The sequence below is a fragment of the Podarcis vaucheri genome, assembly GCF_965113315.1.
Source record: "Podarcis vaucheri genome assembly, chromosome: 6".
Lineage (NCBI taxonomy): Eukaryota > Metazoa > Chordata > Lepidosauria > Squamata > Lacertidae > Podarcis > Podarcis vaucheri.
Genome location: NC_138764.1, coordinates 98,900,610 through 98,919,479, shown reverse-complemented (window position 1 = coordinate 98,919,479; position 18,870 = coordinate 98,900,610). Strand labels below are relative to the sequence as shown.

The 18,870-nt window shown below is 44.7% G+C and overlaps 1 long non-coding RNA gene across 2 annotated transcripts in view; it reads left to right on the top strand.

Moving 5' to 3' along the window:
* Nucleotides 1-469: 469 nt before the first annotated feature.
* Nucleotides 470-18,870, top strand: part of LOC309534423 — a 160,499-nt gene continuing 142,098 nt past the window's right edge. For both annotated transcript variants that reach the window (XR_014220707.1, XR_014220708.1), the window contains exon 1: nucleotides 470-604. This is a non-coding gene — a long non-coding RNA (uncharacterized lncRNA). The remainder of the gene's footprint in view (nucleotides 605-18,870) is intronic.

The following is an 18,870-nucleotide window of genomic DNA, read 5'->3' as shown; positions in this document are numbered from 1 at the left end:
CTTCCAATAAAAAAAAATACTAGTATTTTTTAATTGAATTAAAGCCTCAATAATGTTTTCCTAACTACAGCCCTCTGCTCCCTTTCGGAGTTGCTGGCAGAAAGGTATAATTTTGCAAACACTTTCTTGAAGAGCTGAGACTGAAGGACCCTCAACAATGTGGGCAGAGAGAATGGGAAACACCTCCACAAAGGAAAGGATTCTTAATAGCGGAGAATCTAAAAGGGACCCAGAGCAGGCCTGTCCTTCACAATAAGGACAGAGGGCCATGATTTGAATGGAGGGGGCCCCTACTTTTTAATCTGGACAAAAACAAAATGGTAATTAGGTCTGAAATCCCTGACTGGTCAAAGCTGTGGGGGCAGCAACTGGAATCTTTAGCTCCCTCCACCACCACCCTCCACCCAGGCCCCAAACAAGAAGAACTCTGTCTGTCTCCTCCTCTTTAACTTTATTTCATCAATTAGCTCTTTAAAAAAAAGCAGTTAGGGAGAGAGAGAGTCTTAGTCAACTACAGAAACTTTTAAAGGGGTGGGCTTTCAAAAAGAGGGCTCTCTTCTTCTTCTTCTTCAGAACTGAGGGAGGCAAGACTTCCAAAGGGCAGGTAGGTTTTTTGGAGATATTTCGAATTTTTAGCAGCACAAATTGGACTGCTGAGGGAAGCTTCGTTTGCATTGAAATTTAGGTTGGCTCTCTTCCCATCTCTTAACATCTCCTTGGCTTTCCCTTCCTGCTTCTTCTAGATGCACCCAGCTCCTACAGAGGTTACCTAATTTTGTAGATTTCTTTTTTTTTGTTTTGTTTTAAGTGTGCATATTCAGATTTCAGGACTGGATAGCTTCCTTTCCGCCCAGCCCCCCCCCCCAGCCTGTGATCTTATAAACACATTTACTAAGGGGCAGATTCCACTGAACTCAACTGAAGTTACTTTTGAGCAAGCGCACTTTGCTAGCTAGCAGTGCACGCACCTTTTTGAAGTTGCAGTCACTCAGTTACCATGGAGGAGGTGGGTGTGAAGTAATTTAAAACGGTTGCAGCTGGTTTTTTCTCAGGATTTGTGCAGTTGGCATTTCATATTCCATTCATCCATGGGCCAGGATTTGACTGTGCCACATGTTGGCGTTGTTCTGCAAAGTCGGTATGGTTGGAAACAGACAGTAATTATTTTATTTTATTTTGTCCCCGGGGTTTTGGGAGGGGGGTAGCTGAATCCTTCCTTGTGGTCTGGGAATTTGCCCCCCTGATGGTTTGGAGTCAAACCATATAGCACTAAAAGGAGAAAAACCCTGTAAGAACTATCTGAGCAAAGTTGATAGCAGGATTATTATTATTATTATTAGGAATTAGTTTGTGCAAACACCACAAATGACTTTGTGCCTGTGTCAGACCCGTTTCACCTCTCTGAAAAGCTACTCTCTGCTGTCCAAAGCTATGACTGCTGCCCATAATGGAGTTAAGCTGCAATGCTTGCATCTTTGATGCTGATGCTCAACAGAGCTTAACACGTTTGTGGATGTGATTATGTCCTACATATTTTGGATTCGCTCATTCATGTTCAAAAAGTAAAAGTCGTGTGGTTTCTCTTGGGGTGAGGGGTGGGAGGCCGGGAGTTTAAACACCGAGATTTCAGCAAATATCCTGACTCTTAATTGATAAGCGAAGGCAATTTAAAGGAGGGAGAAGGGAGAAGGTTCCTAATCACATTTCCTGTTTCCTAAGATTTGGGGTAGGTTGGGCTGGCATCTGTTCACCCCTTTGTTTGTTTGGAGGAAAACGAGTTTGGATCTTTCTACAAACTGATGGTCTTGTAAGCGACACAACCAGCCTCCGATGTTGAAGAGGGTTTTGTATACACGCGTCTGTCTGCGTTATGGGAATGTAAAACGATTTGCCCCCGCCGTTATGTTTCCAGTGTCTAAAGACCGCATTGTTTCAGCGATTCTCTCGGCTCCTGGGTTCTTTTGTCCCACAACTTTTATCCTCCCTTAAACAGAAGTCGTTCCTGTCCTCACGCAGATATATCCACACCTGTCCCGTTCACAAAATAAGCCTTCCTCTGATCCGTATTAGTTAACTCCAAAACCTACCACGGGATGAATATCAGGCATTTAGAAGCGAGCACAAGGATCTGGACTCGCCGCTCTAGCCTGAAGAGGGTTCAGCGTGTGTGTGCACACGCGCGCTCGTGTGAATGGTGATGGAGAGGCAGGGCAGCTAATCCGGAGGCAAAGCGATCTGGGTTGGTTCCTGTAAACGCAGACCAAAGTGTTCGTCTGTAGGAGCTGCTATATACTGAACAGGTCTAACCTCAGCCAGGTGGTTGCATCTGAATCGTGCAGAGCTAGAAGGGACCCCAAGAGTTATCTAGTCCAATTGTGTCTCTGTATGTTTGTGTTTGTATTTGAGAAAGTGATATGCTTCTAAGCAGATAATTCTTCGCGCACTATCAAGCCCTTTCATTCCCCCCCCCACCCAGTTCCTTGCACAGTTGCCCACAGATTTCAAGTAGGAGGACTTAATCACACTATTGTAACTGCCCCCCCCGACATAAAAGTGTGCTTAATTTTGGACCGAATGCTGCCTCCCGCCGTTCCCAAACAGAGATCAACGAAATGGCGCATAATAATTCCTGGTGCGTCGGTGGCAATCTGCCTTTCCTTCCGGAGAGCTCAGAGTTGCGTCTTTAAAATAAAATAAATAAAAAATCCTCGCACAACAACCTTGCGAGGAAGGCGACGCCCGAGAGATAAGAGAGCTGCCGGGCCGAGGTCACCAGCTGGTGTGCTGGGTGCGATTTGAACTCAGGCCCCAAAGCTCTGTTCAGCCAGAAAACACCCCGCTCCCCCCCTCTTCCGATCAGATTCTGTGGATTCGATCTGAAACCGGTTCTAAGGCAAACCAAACCCCTGTGATGCGCAGATTATCCTTCCTATCGAAATTTAAGACAGGGACACGCACATTCTGTCTGGTGCAGTGAAATATTTAGCTTAGCTTTTGCAAACCAGAGACTCCCCGTTTGGGAAAGCACTGCAATGTGTGCTTTGGGTGACACGCTCCGAAATGTATCATCTCTGCCCTGACGGGAGTTAATTGCAGGAGCGTTTGGTCACATTTTTTTTTTACTACGCTCGTTTTTCATTCGTTCCTTCTTCCGTCCGTTCATTCCATTCATTCATTTATTTTTATTTTTTAAAAAATGAGGCTAGGATGGTGCATAATTTTTCCTCCCTTACAGTCAGCACAGTGATTATTCTACTATAAAACCATTAATGCAAGAATCAAATCAAAATAGTTTATGGGCCAAAGCGCTCGTGCGTTACTGGAAGTAAATCACTTCCCACCCAGCGCCCTTCTCCAAAACGCAAACAGAAACCAGTCAGGGAAGGATCATAATTGTTGCATTAAAAAGAGAAGGGGGCGAGAAAAATACCCCTCCCCCTCTTTAGGCAATGCGAGCCTCAGCCCTTAATGTTTACAATTCCACCCCCACCCCCCAAAAATGGTGAATTTAGATGTGTTAGATTTCAAAGTATTTCGTTTTTCTAGGATGTGTTTACAATTAAACACTTAAGAATACCTGAGCCTGTGGGATGCCATCTTATAAAATGTGTCTTTTAACACACACACACACACACACACACACGAACACACAAACGCAAACGCCTCCTAAAACGATATCAATTAAAAGAACCCATTTTTGAAAATAAAAAACCCTATTTCCCTCTTGATGTGAAATTCTATTCTTCCAAGGAAAACGGCTTCCTCTTTAAAAACTTTGCAGACTTCTGCTCAGGTTAATATTATTAACTGTGAACAGTTTTTCGCTTTGCACCCACCCCCTTAAATGATGAAAAATCGCGGGGGTCCCTTCCCCTCCCCAATCATTCTCCAACATCCCAAGACGGAGCATAAAAAATATTTAATCGCAAACTTTATTGCGTGAATAACGCTGAGAGAAAGAGGCAATCTTTCAGTTTCAGTTTAGTTTTTGTTTTCTCTGAGTCATTAAATGTTGCGAGAGTGGGGCCAGAGAAGATGGATTTCTCTCTCCTGTTTTTCCTTTAGCAGGAAGCTGTGCGGCGGGGCGGGGGAGGCAGTTGCCTTTTGTTATTTATTTATTCCTTTCTTCCTTAGATGTCCCAAAACGTTCTGAATTCTAAGGAAACAGCCAGCTGATTGATTCAGAAGAACTGCCTCCCCCCAGCCAAAAACGAAACAAAACAAAGCAAAGAACAAAACCCCCAATAGCACAACATAACCAGATATAGAGAGCATCTCTTTCTGGTACCCAGAAATGCTGGATGAAAACAAGCTTCCTTCCTTGATTCTGCTTGCAGGGTGTGTGTGTGTGTGTGTGTGTGTGTGTGTGTGTGTGTGTGTTAAGCATCAAGGAGAATCCATTGGTGGTTAAAATGGGTGCGCCAGAGATTATTTAAGGGATGGTGTGGGGCGCAGGGGAGGGAGAGAATAGTTCTTCTTGTGCTGTTTTCCTGAGAAACCATCACACAGATGCGATACGTTTATGGATCTCTTAAGCAAGTAATTGCAAAAGCATTGGGGTGGTGATGGTCAGCCCCTCTCTCTCTCTCTCTCTCTCTCTCTCTCCTGTGTGTGTCTGCATTTGTGTGTGCTTTTATGCGCCAGTGTGTTGTGAGACCCATTGCCTCTTTGCCTCTCAGCATCAAACTCCCATCTATTTCCAACATGCAGGATGCAGCTTTCTTGTAGCCTCAATTGGCCTAATGATGAACTCCTGCCAATCTTGTGGGGGCAGCTGCCTTGCCACTGGGGCGAAGGGGGTCACTGGGGTGGGGGCAAAGCATGTGGGTGAGAGGAGGCGACCACGAGTCCTTTGCAGGTCTGCAAACTTCTGGGCGCTGCAGAGAGGAGGCAAAACTCTCCATTGTGAAGTTATTGTTGTTTAGTCGTTCAGTTGTGTCTGACTCTTCGTGACCCCCTGGACCAGAGCACGCCAGGCACTCCTGTCTTCCACTGCCTCCCACAGTTTGGTCAGACTCATGTTAGTAGCTTCGAGAACACTGTCCAACCATCTCATCCTCTGTCGTCCCCTTCTCCTTGTGCCCTCCATCTTTCCCAACACCAGGGTCTTTTCCAGGGAGTCTTCTCTTCTCATGAGGTGGCCAAAGTACTGGAGCCTCAGCTTCACGATCTGTCCTTCCAGTGAGCACTCGGGGCTGATTTCCTTCAGAATGGACGTTGGGAAGAGGGGTGCTTTAAATAGAGGGGAGAGCCTTTGATACTAAGTCAACGGAAGGAGGGGAAAGAGGGGCCAGGGTGGTCCATCTCCCCCACTGCCCCACTCAAATACTTGAGTTAACCGAAGGGCTACTGGATGCAGCTCATTTGCATGCCCACGTGTAAATGAAGTTCTGTATAGTACAATGGATTCTACCTTCAAGGGATGAGGAGACCTAACCCATAGCAAGGTACTTGGGAGACAGTGGGGCTTCCTTCTGAGAAGATGTGTAAGGGGATTGGGCAGCAAGCTGGCAGTGGACTTTGCCTGCAGTGGGTTTTGTGTGTGTGTGCGCATATGTGTGGCTTTCATATCACCAAATCATCTCCATTCAAAAAGGGGGGAAAATGCCACCTGGGTTTCGTATCCCCAGAAAGGGATCTCATTGCTTTGCTTGTTTGCCTCCTGAATCTGGGTCCCACTCCACCTTGTTTTAAAGAAAGTGACAAAGAAATATTTGCAAATGATTATGAGGGAGTTAATGCAGCTGGAGGCATGGAGCAATTCCTCAGCAATTCATGTGTGGAAATGGATTTCTAGCGCAGAAATCGGTCAGAGGAGAAACATTGCTCAGATCACGTCATCACCATCGCTTAATCCTCAGAAGGTTTGATGCACAGAGCGCCAAGCTGAAATCCCCGAAGTCAATAATGTTCTTCCCAAAACCCTATTCATTTCAGAGGGACTTCTAAAAGAGCATCCTTGAATATATCTCATCCATTTCAATAATGCTTGCACGACTTCTCTGCTGCTCTCCTTCTTTCCCTTCTCCTCCAACACCAGAACCACTTGGGATGAAATTCAGGGTGTGCCTGGCCAGGCCTGATCGACCTAGTTACTTTAAAGTGGGGGTGGGGAACAGCCTAGTCATTATCATCTTGGGGTCTCATTATTTCCTTGCTGTAGGAAACAACACAAAAGTTTAGAAAAAATGCTCTCAGTTCAATTCTTTAAAAAATCCTTTCAGTCATAGTTGTCTGTCTATCTATTTATCTATCTATCTATCTATCTATCATCTATCTATCTATCTATCTAGATCTATCTATCTAGAAATTAGCCAGGCACGTTTTGTCGCTGGCGTAGGTCCAATTGTGACCTATATTTTTTTATTATTATTATAAAATAAGCATAATAAATAAAAATAATACATGGAGATTTCTGGGCATTAGGTTGGCGACCACATTTTAAAAACCGCTGCCTTAGTTCATAGTTAATTTCTACTGTGCATGTTTCTCCTTCTTGCATAGTGGCACAAGTGAATTGTTGTAAGAGCAAGCTACTGTCAAGCAATGTAGTGAAGATCATAGAATCATAGAATTGTAGCATTGGAAGGGACCCCAAGGGTAGGGCTGCCATATTTCAATAGGTGAAAATCCAGACACGACAGTTGTTCAGCTTTTTGGGGCAAAGTTGTTGAGCTTTATTAGGAAAATCACATCAAAAATAATAACTGTTGTTGAGCTATTATTAAGGTCAGCAAAAACGACACTGCCAACATGGGTTGCCATACGTCCAGACATTTTTGTCTGGGAAATTCCGGGTGTATGGCAACCTTTCCTGAATGTCATCTTGCTAAGCTCCCTGGTGAACAGACATTCCGTTGTGGCGACTGCAACCTAGATTTAAGGTGGCATTTGGCACCTAGCTTATATTATCTAACACTGCTCACATAACATCCTCAAATGCAGCGGGCTCCAGAACACCTCACACATTTTGTTGTATGCTTGTTTCAGCTCTCCTCTTGGCCTGGATGCTAGCTATGATATAGGAGCATCATATCACCCCTAGGTGGACTATACATTCTCCTTGAGTTTGAATCCCATCCCTGATTGCTGCCATTCTCACCACACAACAGCAACAGTAGGAAGTTGAGTCCTATTGTCTTAAGTGGGGTTTTTAGACCCAAAATGCTGGGGATTAGGGTCGCACATCTAGAGAATTAGCTGGAAGGAAGAATAAAAAGAGGGACCCAAGACATCACACCACAGCAAAAATTGCTCATTATTTTAATTTTTATTAAAGGGATCTTTATATCTCTTCCATTTGCAAGAAATGAAATGAAATGCCAAACTGGTGTTTGATGCGGCGTGTTACTTTTCACGCATTTTCTACTGCAGCTGTTTCCTTTTCACGTTCCCCCCCCCCCCAGGTTTGGTTTCTCTGATGCTTAGGTCAGCCGAGCTACACAGGCACAAACTAGTGCATGCAATTTCCAATTTCTCTCCTTTGCTCCCCTCTCCTGGCTGGAATTCTTGCTCCATGCGGCTTTAGCAAAATGCAATTCAGGCTGTTTGGAGGACAAGGGGTCCAGATACCACCCAAGCTGGCCTCCAGCACCACATGGCCTCCAAGATTAAAAATCTGTCACAATGGGGAGGTAACATCCACCTTCTCTTAATAGAGTTTCCCGAGGACATGGATTAGCCACGCTGGATCTCAGCTCTCAAACAAATAGGGAGGCTCCTCAGCTCTGTAAATGACCCAAGGAGCAGAGGGATTTTTGATATTATTATTATTATTATTATTATTATTATTAAGTTCTGTCCTTCAGCTCTTTCCATTTTCAGAACACCAGGGATGAGAACAGGCAACCCACCAGCCAACTAAGTCCAAAGTCATAGCCAGGAACACCACCAGAGAAATAATCTGTCAAGAGACTTTCCTACAAAAGTTTTGTTCCAATGGACATAAAATATCGGAAGCTGCCTTATGCTTGGTCCATCAAGTTCAATATGGTCCACAATGACTGGCTGTGGCTCTGCAAGGTTTCTGGCAGGGCTCTCTCCCAGCCCTACCTAGAGATGATGGTCTACCACTGATGGTAGAAGATGGTCTACCACTGATGGTTTCCTTTTAAAATAAAGTAAGATTCTAGTCTTCATGGTGGGTCAGAGATCTGACTACTTGGGGTAGCAGTGATGGATGTGTGTTGAAGGAGTGAGTACTTTGCCTTGATTTTATTTATTAGATTTGCATCTCACTTAATACTAATAGAAAGGCACCTCAAAGCAATTTACAATATAGACCGGGGTAGCCAATGCAGATCCCTGACCATTGACCACACTGGCTGGGGCTGATGGGAGTTGGAGTCTACAATATCTGGAGGGCCACAGGTTCCCCTTCCAATTTCACCCACACATCTACCCTATGAAGCATGTTAGGCTGAGAGATGGGGGCTGACTTTGCCACCCAGTGAGTCTCAGGGCTGAATGGGGGTTTGGATTCCATCTTCCTGGCTCTAGTCCAACTGCCACACCACACTGTCTCTGGGTTAAACACAGCTATGCTATCAATATATTCCCATGGCAACATCAAGGGCAGTTTTTGTGCCTGAGGCAGATATGAATGCCCCTCCCCCTGCCTCAATAATCCACACTTGGTTGGGCACCCCAAACCATATCTTTCTGCTGCCACAATTTATTGTCGCTGTAATTCTCTACGACTGCAACTCACCAGCTATGATTTAGTCAGGAGCATGTAGAAGAAGAAGAAGAGTTTGGATTTGATATCCCGCTTTATCACTACCCGAAGGAGTCTCAAAGCGGCTAACATTCTCCTTTCCCTTCCTCCCCCACAACAAACACTCTGTGAGGTGAGTGGGGCTGAGAGACTTCAAATAAGTGTGACTGGCCCAAGGTCACCCAGCAGCTGCATGTGGAGGAGTGGAGAGGCGAACCCAGTTCACCAGATTACGAGTCTATCACTCATAACCACTACACCACACTGGTCTTCTAGAGGGTATATGGGTGGTCAAAGTGGGCTCCATGACATCATCGAAGGCATTCGTTGGCACCTCTGGGGCCTTATACCCTGAGCCAGCACACCTACACATTGCAGCCAGGAAGAAAGTTATGGAACAAAATGTGCAGGTACTCTTCCAAGTGATATCTGTGAAATGAGCCCGTCTGGCTGCTCCTATTGTCAGTGTTTTTAGCCAATGAATGAAGTCAGAGTTGTGATTGATAAGTGAGTTGTTTGGACATCAGACAATAGGAATCTCTGGGATTCCAAAGAGCTTCTGTTTCCCCCTCCCCTTTATTGCACTAACCCTGCTTCCTTATTTTCTAGTAGTTCTCAGAATCTCTGTAGTTTGCTTTTCGATTTGAAGCTTCCATTTTATTTTCAGGGATGCCATCCACAGGCACAAAGGTTTACCTTACCGCACAGTAATAATGGGGCTGGCCATCAGAATTTAAACATGATGACCAATATCAACCCTCCTCATAAACAATATCTTGAAAAGCTCCATTTGGAAGGCCAAGGCACCTCCCCCCTACTCAGCTTTTGCTTCTCCTCCTTGCTCAGTGAACCTATCTTTCTCTCCCATACATTTTAGAAAATGTAGGAAAACATAAGTTTATGCAAATGTGCCTGATTTGTGTCATTTGTCAAAAGCCATTTATCTGCAATATCCCAATGATCCTTGGAACGTTGATAGCTTAGTCGGTACAGCATATCCCCAAGGTTGTGGGTTCAAACCCCACGTTGGGCAAAAAGATTCCTGCATTGCAGGGGGTTGGACTAGATGACCCTTGTGGACCCTTCCAACTCCAGGATTCTGTGATTTTATGAATCCTGGTAAGTTTGTCAGTATTATTATCCTCATATAGGAGCGTTTCCACCCCCATCGTTCAGCCCCATGAGGTCCAGTGCTGAGGGCCTTCTGGCGGTTCCCTCACTTCAAGAAGTGAAGTTACTGGGAACCAGGCAGAGAGCCTTCTTGGTGGTGGCACCCGCCCTGTGGAACGCCCTCCCAGCAGATGTCAAGGAAATAAACAACTATCTTAGGCAGCCCTGTTTAGGGACGTTTTTAATGTTTAATGCTGTATTGTGTTTTTAACATTTGGTTGGGAGCTGCCCAGATGGGTGGGGTATAAATAATAATAATAATAATAATAATAATAATAATAATAATCATATCACAAAGGGTATGTACTAAAGCAGTGTGTGTGTGTGTATTTTTGTGTGTGTGTGTGTGTGTTGCCCATTGCCACTGCAACGGCTATGGCTAGATTTGAACCAGGGTCTTTAAGGGTCTAATCCTGAAAGAACACAGGAAGCTGCCTTATACTGACTTGGTCCATATAGTGACTTGCAGGGTTCTAAACTGGGCCTATTTCCCAGCCCTACCTGAAGATGCCAGGGATTGAACCTAGAACCTTTTGCATCCAGAGCAGAAGCCTAACCACTGAGCCATGTCCCTCTGTCATTGGGAGACAAAATGGTTAGGCATCTGCTAAGGCCCACAGCCTAGTGGGGGCTTGCTACCAATCCGCAGAACCCTTGGCACTCCTACTTTACCTCCTAGACATTACTGTCTGTTCTTCTGCCGTCTCCAGGCTTCTCTTTGCCCTACTCTCTCTCTCTGGGCAGTGGTGGAAAGGGCTGCAGCTCAGTGCCAGAACATGCTGAAAGTCCCAAATTCAATTCCTGGCATCTCTACATAGGATTGAGAGAGAATCCAGCCGGAAACCCTGTAGAGTCATAGCTAGCCAGTGTAAAGGTAAAATATGGCTGGTGTGGACCAGGTTCAGAGGTCAAGCAAATGGGCAGCCCTAACAGTGATGCCCCCTTAGAAACCTATTGCCCAAACTCCTACCCCCAAATTCCTGGAGCAGCCCCCACTCACAGCTCCCACACTACGGCGGCCAGCCCAGAAATCAGAGGTTTTCTAGTAGAAGAATTCAAAACGCCTTCAATGCACGAAAATATACGCAATCCCCCAGCCGCAGGCATCTTTCAGGGATCAGCCCCAAGTTAACAATTTGCTGCAGTAACCAAGCTTTTAAGTCTAAATAATTGCATTTCACAAGCGTTCTGTTGCGAATGCCTCCCCCTATGGTCTCACAAAATGTCACCATTCCTAAAATACAGATGAGCGCTAACAATAGCACAGTTTCGCGGGCGAAGGTGTCTAACGGCTTATGCCACACAAGATTAGGCAGCGGTGCCTAAATTAGCAATGTGTATCCTCCCCACCCCCATTGTTCGCCTCTGAATGCCTTCCCCCGGGCAACAGTTGAGCGGGATGATGGCTATAATAATTCGAGCACCACCACTCCCTAATCCCATCCGAAACAAACGGGAGTGCGGTTGCATTTGCATCAAATAAGAACCACCTCAGTAACTTCAAATTCTCCTTTATGTTGCCTGCAGGATGCTGAGGAAGCCTGCTAGATACCGTATTTTTTGCACCATACCACTCACTTTTTTTCCTCCTAGAAAGTAAGGGGAAATGTCTTTGCGTGTTATGGAGGGAATGCCTACGGGTGGCATGCCTATGGATTTTCCTCCTTTAAAAACTACATGCGTGTTATGGTCGGGTGCGTGTTATAGAGCGAAAAATACGATAGTTAAGAAGCCTGCAGATTAACAGGCCATTTCTGATATGATTATCATTATTGCGGCTCCCCTGCTTGCAATCCGAAAACGCACACAGGGAAATGGGTCAAAAAGGAACATGCCGGTGTTCCACCTTTTTTAGTGCTGTGACATTCAGAGGTGAGAACACCAGAAATACGACTTACGGGATAGGGACTATGGAGCGTGCGAGAGGTTCATCTCCTTGCCAGCGTGCCCATAAAGAAGACTCAGGAACCCCTTATTTGAGAGGAGAAAGGTTATTGTATTTTTTGTTTGTTTTTGTTTGCAAAATGTGACAACATAGAGGAGCTGCAAACAGGAAATAAATATAATTAAACCTATTCAGCTGAATCAACATATAGTCCAGGCGGGGAAGTTCCCTAAGGCTGGAGGGATCAACTGCTCTTCACTCCTGGGCAAGTTTACAGGCTCATTCTGTGGCAAAGGATTGAAAGGAATTTTTCTTCCTTGCTATGTGAACCTGATAGGCACACTGTGGCCCTGCCTGCTCAGTGTTCACTCTGGTGTGACCTAAGAGTGCCCTTAACCCATCAACACCTCAAATATTTGTCTTATGAGATTCCTGCCTAGACTAAAAGCCAACTGAACCAATTAAAAACATGAGTTCCCCAAAGTGTGGAGAAGATAAAAAAGGAGAGTCCCAGGGCCAAAAAGGTTTTTGTTTTTTTAAAAGGTTGTTGGTATCTTGTTTGTCTCGAGAGACCATGGAGTGAAGTCAAATCGCTGTGGTCGCAGCACCAAGAGGCTGAGGAGTTATGCCTACACCAATCTGGAGGGTGATCCAGATGTTGGCTTGTAAACCTCCTTGCAACCAAAGAGTGCTTCCTTTCAAAATCCCCCTTCAGATCCTAGTCAACCAGCAAAGCCCCCATTGCACAGGGAAGAAGGGTGTTGCCGTGTGAAGAGAGTGGAGCCGGCTTGCAAAGCCAACTGGATTGGCTCCCCACTCTACATGATCGGTTGCCAACTCCTCCCTAGGGACAAGCTATGCCAAGTCTTCTTCTGGAGGTGGAGTTGGGGTGTGGCAAATAGGTGCAATTTAATCCTTAATTGTCATTACACCAGCGTGCTGAAGTTCCCCCACTCCTAATCTACACATATGCAGTGGGATAATCTATTTGAATATACACCCATTCCAAAAGCTGCCATGCATGGGCCAAGATACATGGACATGGTGAGACCAATTCATCCATTCGTTCTCATAGCTTTCCCCAACACCTTTATGCCAATGGTGCCATCCCAATGGCCTGCAAAAAGACTATTGTAACAAACTATAGTCAAGTGACCAAAAAAAATATGAATTGATAAAGGATAAGATTTCAAAAACCATAGAACCAAATAGCAACATAGTAGGAGGAATTGTCCCTGCCTCCTTACCCCTTGTAAAGACATAGCAAGAGGAAAAAATTCAAGTCTCCACCTGAAAGTTATAAAAGTGGAGGTCCTTCTGTTATTCAGAGGAAATTGGCTCCAGAGTGAGGGTGCCGTATCCAAAGGCACCCTGATCCTAATACGCATGAATGTCAATTTTTCTAAAGGCGGATCCTACCATTCATCTAATCCAACCCCCTGCATTCTACCTTACATGATAGCTTTCCATAAGCAGCATGATTTTAGCCCAGAGAGGCATCAAAACATGCAGCCCTTTCAACTTCCTGGGGTTAATGTGAGGGACTGTGCCACGTGCCCTTTCTAAGTCAGAGGAATCTTAGAGTGGTTATCATAAGCTCACATTCTGGGCCATTTAAAACATTCCCCCCCCCCATCCCAAATTCATCACTCACAAATTGTTTTCCCCTCTTGAAACCAGGGAAATTAATTGAATTTTCCTCATGAGATCTAGAACACAAGGGATAGAGTTTTCAGTTCAAAACAAAACAAAACACGATAGTTCTTTTAAGGTAGAACGTACCAACTTCCAGAATTGAAGTCCCTGTGTAGAATCTGTGCTGTGACTGTCAAAGCTCTGTTAGTCCGTTCAAGCTGTTTGCCTCTAAAATAAATATATAAATAAAATGAATTGAACTGGGCGAGTTTCTCCCAGAAATGGGGGTCACACGAGTGCCTAACCCAGAGAGCCGTCCCCAGAAATAAGCCATCAGTGAAGCTGACATTTTTGAAGGATTTGGTCCAAAGATTGTATGATTCCAAACTGACAGAAAATGGCACATGGCCAGTTATTTACACATTAAATGCCCTTTCCTATCTCGATGATAAAAAAAGCTTGGAAAGGTTAGCTAAGAACTGATCGATTGAAGCTGACAAACGGCAAAGGTGGTGGAGAGGTGGGGGGAAGACCCCGATAGTGTGTGTCTGTGTGTGCGTGTGTACGTCAAATAAACTGTTCCTTGGCTTTATTGCTTAGAAGGGCAATATCAGGTCAAACTTGCCTCTCTGTGAGTATGTGTTCTGGCTTTCGAAAAGCAAGCTTTCCCAAAGCTCGAGACCGATAAAAATTGATTGCGTAAAATTAAAACAAAATCCAATGGAAGAGTCAACCCTTTTGACACCTCATTTCCCACATCTCATTGACCCCTTATTTTTTTGGGAAGCCATTCCACATTGCAGGAAGCAGGGAAAATGAAGACATACTTTTCTCTCTCCCCAATCCTCCCCAACAACAATACTTCTGGGTTTTGCAAAATACAGCCTCTGCAGTCGAACCATATTTATTTTGACCAAACAGTACTATTCACTATTGACCTCAATGATAACTCAGATGATAAATAATCAAGTGTGTCTTTGTTATCTTAATATGGTTTTGCTCCATGTTTCCCATCATTAGTTTCCCTTTAAAGGAAAGTGCCATGGAGTCTTGGAATTAAATTCGGAATACCGTTGTGCAAGATGATTGTGAGAGTAGTAGTTACTACCACCATCACTATGAGTAGTAGTACAACTACTGCTATTTGGTCTAGTAGCAGTACCAGGCATAACATAAAATTCTGTACCGAACAATCCATATTCTGTGCCAAGAAAAGATTCTTGTGAGCTCAGCTGATGTGACTTGGCATATCTTCCTATATACCATATTTTTCGCCCCATAGGATGCACTTTCCCCCCTCCAAAAATGAAGGGGAAATGTGTGTGCGTCCTATGGGGCGAATGCAGGCTTTCGCTGAAGCCTGGAGAGTGAGAGGCATCGGTGCGCACTGACCCCTCTCACTCTCCAGGCTTCAGGAAGCTATCCACAAGCCTTGCAAGCCCGGTGGGAGTTCCTGCGGGCTCACAAGGCTTGCGGGCAGCAGCCTGCAGCCTGAAGCACAGGGGGCCCTCCGGAGGGCGCCCCGTGCTTCGGGCAGGTGTGCGCAAGGCTTGGGGCGGCAGCCGCGGCTGGGGGGGAAATAATTTTTTTTTATTCATCCCCCCCCAAATGAGGTGCGTCCTATGGGCCGGTGCGCCCTATAGGACGAAAAATATGGTTTGATTGATTTGATTGATTGTTGTTAGCTGCCCTGAGCCCGGCTTTGGCTGGGGAGGGCAGGATATAAATAAAATTTATTATTATTATTATTACATAAAAACACAAGGCTGTCAACATGCAATTCCCATTGGAGGAATTGTAGTGCCACACCACAGACCCAGATACGCATGAAGTTAGGTCAAGGGAAGGGAGCAGAAGAGAAAGGAGGTTTTTAAATGGCAGTTTTAATCTACAGCAGAGGTTAAAGTAAAGGAGGGATGGAAGGAAGGAAGCAGAGGAGTTGTGTGGGTATTGGGGGAAGGCCTTGAAGGAATTGTGACGATATGGGGATGGAGCATGAAGGAGCTGTGAGAAGATGGGGAGGTTACAAGGTTGGCAAGCAATGTGAACAGAGGCAACAGTTATGTGTGTGTGTTTATAGAGTCAGATATAGAGTACATTATGTTAGCTACTCTATTCTAGTTACAAAAAATGGACTAACAGAGCTAAAATTAAACCCGTCTGACAGATATCTAGGTAACTGGCTTTTCCCACACTGGATTGAGTCCTTAATTAGGAAAAAAAAGCGTGTGCACACACTGTACATTTGTTTCATAAACAAACAAACATAAATAAATAAATAAATATATTTATTTATGACATAAATAATAAAATATATTTTATTTATTTATTTATTTAAAATAAATATAAAAAATAAAATATATTTATGACATAAATAAAATACTTTAATGATCAGTTACTATTTCTGGCTTCTGCAGATTTTCCCGTCGGTCCATCTCTGTACCTGCAAAAATCTGTCATGCTGCAGTGTTGACCAAGGAAGAGAACCTAGGATGGGGCTGAGCAGACAGGAAGCAGGCTTCTCTCACTTCTTAATGGCTTGTCTGGGGGGGTGTTGTGTGTCACTAGGAGCAGGGAGCAGGTTTGGCCGCTCCCTTCAATGGTCTCCTCCTGAGTGCACCCCTTTCAGTCTCGCTCAAATAAAGGAAAGGCTGCTGTTCGTTCTGCTGTAGGTATCATAGCTCAGCGGCAATGCATATGCTCTGCAGTCAGAAGGTCCCAGCTCCGATCACTCATTCATTTCCCTTCTCTTTAGGTATTATAGTAGTGGGGGAGCTGTGGCCCTTCAGAAACTATTGGATTCCAACTTCCATCAGGGCCAATGGGATGATGGAGGTTTGATTGCTTCAGAAAACTGATATACCTGTTGGTTGTAAAACAAATAAGCACCACACAACAACAACCCTCCAAGAAGCTTTGTTGTTGTTTAGTCGTTTAGTCATGTCCGACTCTTCGTGACCCCATGGACCAGAGCACGCCAGGCACTTCTGTCTTCCACTGCCTCCCACAGTTTGGTCAAACTCATGCTGGTAGCTTCGAGAACACTGTCCAATCATCTCGTCCTCTGCCGTCCCCTTCTCCTTGTGCCCTCCATCTTTCCCAACATCAGGGTCTTTTCCAGGGAGTCTTCTCTTCTCATGAGGTGGCCAAAGTATTGGAGCCTCAGCTTCACAATCTGTCCATCCAGTGAGCACTCAGGGCTGATTTCCTTCAGAATGGATAGGTTTGATCTTCTTGCAGTCCATGGGACTCTCAAGAGTCTCCTCCAGCACCATAATTCGAAAGCATCAATTCTTCGGCGATCAGCCTTCTTTATGATCCAGCTCTCACTTCCATACATCACTACTGGGAAAACCATAGCTTTAACTATACGGACCTCCCAAGAAGCTTAGAAAGAGAATAAAACAAGAACACTATCAGGAAAATCAGTTAAAGAAAACTATTTACAGCATTCCAAAAAACAAAATCAGCAATAAGCTCTCTCTTTTTCTTTTCTTTTCTTTTCTTTTCTTTTTTAAATTAATTTTCTGGTTTAAACAAACAAATACAATAAATTTAATCAATCATCCATTCATTTCCTTATCCACCACTCCACCTAGCAATGACTTCCCTCCCTCCCTCCAACTGGTTTTCCTTTTTCAATCTACTTCCCGCATTCTCTTTTTATTTTCCCAGTCCATGTTGTAAGATTCATTTCAGTCCTGCTAGTGTCTTCAGATTCCTACACTTGCTATTTATATAATCCATCAATTTACTCCAATCTCTTTGGAATTTTGCTTCATCCAGGTTTCGGATCTTGCAGGTCAGTTTTGCTAGTTCCACATATTCCAACATCTTCGCCTGCCCCTCTTCCACTACTGGTAACTCCTGTACTTTCCATTTTGGGGCAAACAAGATTCTCACAGAGGTCTACATGATCCTCACGGCCCCTTTACAATTCTGTGATTCTATGACGTGGCAAAAAAACAATTTCAGGACCCTCCATCTGGGATCAGCGAAGTCTATGTTTACGATTTAATTCTTATCAAGTACCTGGGTGTAGAGCTGGAGGAATGGGACTGGTGAACTCAGAATGGCTTCCTTGAGAAGCCCTCTAGGAAATACAGTGGTGCCCCGCAAGACGAATGCCTCGCAAGACAGAAAACTCGCTAGACGAAAGAGTTTTCCGTTTTGGAGGTGGTTCGCAAAACGAATCTCCTATGGGCTTGCTTCGCAAGATAACAATGTCTTGCAAGTTCCTGCTGGGTTTTTTTCCTCCCCCCCCTTTTCTAAGCCGCTAATCCGCTTATCAGCTGATCCGATCAGCAGATAAGCCGCTAAAAGCTGCTAATAGCGCTAATAGCGCTAATCCGCTAATCCGTCAATGGGCTTGCTTCGCAAGACGAAAAAACCGCTAGACGAAGAGAATCACAGAACGGATTCTTTTCGTCTTGCGAGGCACCACTGTATTTTTTTAAAAAAATTGTCATGGAAAAAAGTCGGTTTGCTGCTCAAACATCATTAGAGAAGCCTTCAATTCAGGTCCAGATCTTTCGCAAAACAAGGTGAAGCTTCCACATGCTAAGCTACATAGCACAGTGCTTTCTGTCATCTCGAAGCCGTTCTTGTACGGCGCTACAAAATATTTTTTTATATACTTCCTGTCCTCTCTCCCCCCCCCCGCCGCCCCGTCTCCCGCACCTTCCTTCTGCTAGTCATTTAGTGAGCATCAAATAATTCCCAGGTTCCAGCAGAATGCTGCGATTCAGATGGAAGAAAAACAGAGGAAATGAAAGGGAGAGCCATGGAAAGTTTTGTTGCAATCAGATTGTGTGGGAAGGAGAAAGGCAGAAAGCTTGTGATCAAAAGGGCCTTTAAAAAAAAAAAAAAGCACAATGCCTTAAAATAAGATTTTAAAAATCAGTTTCCTTTTTTTTTTTTTGCAAGGCTTACTTATAAGCCCTACATCTACAGCACAGTTATATAAATACTAGCAAGCTGAGGTTGTTGACATGCCATTTTCTAATAGCGAGGAACAGACATCCGAGGCACACATGCAGGGTGGAAAAAGAGGGGCCCAGCCTAAATGTGGTGCTGAAGAGAACTTCCCTCCACGGGCCGAACAGTAGCATTCTGGGGCGGGGGTTTGTGTGTGTCAGGATCCTGACAGGATGGGAAAGGGCTGATTCCTCTCTCCTTGCTATGACCCTGGTCCTGTGTGGGCATCATAAAAACAAACAAACAGAAAGAACTGTGAATGTTCAAAAACACATTCAATGCCACATCGATTTTGGCTCATGCTGAACATTTCTGTAGTGGAAGGGGCAATCCTGGAGCAGGGGCAAAACTAGGCTTTATTTCAGCTGGGTCAAAGACCCAGTTGGGCACCACCCCATGTGTATTTATGTACACAAACACACACAGGCTGGGAGATTCAGTGGTGTTCCTCTGCAGGCTTCACCGGGGCATGAAAAACCGTCTAGCC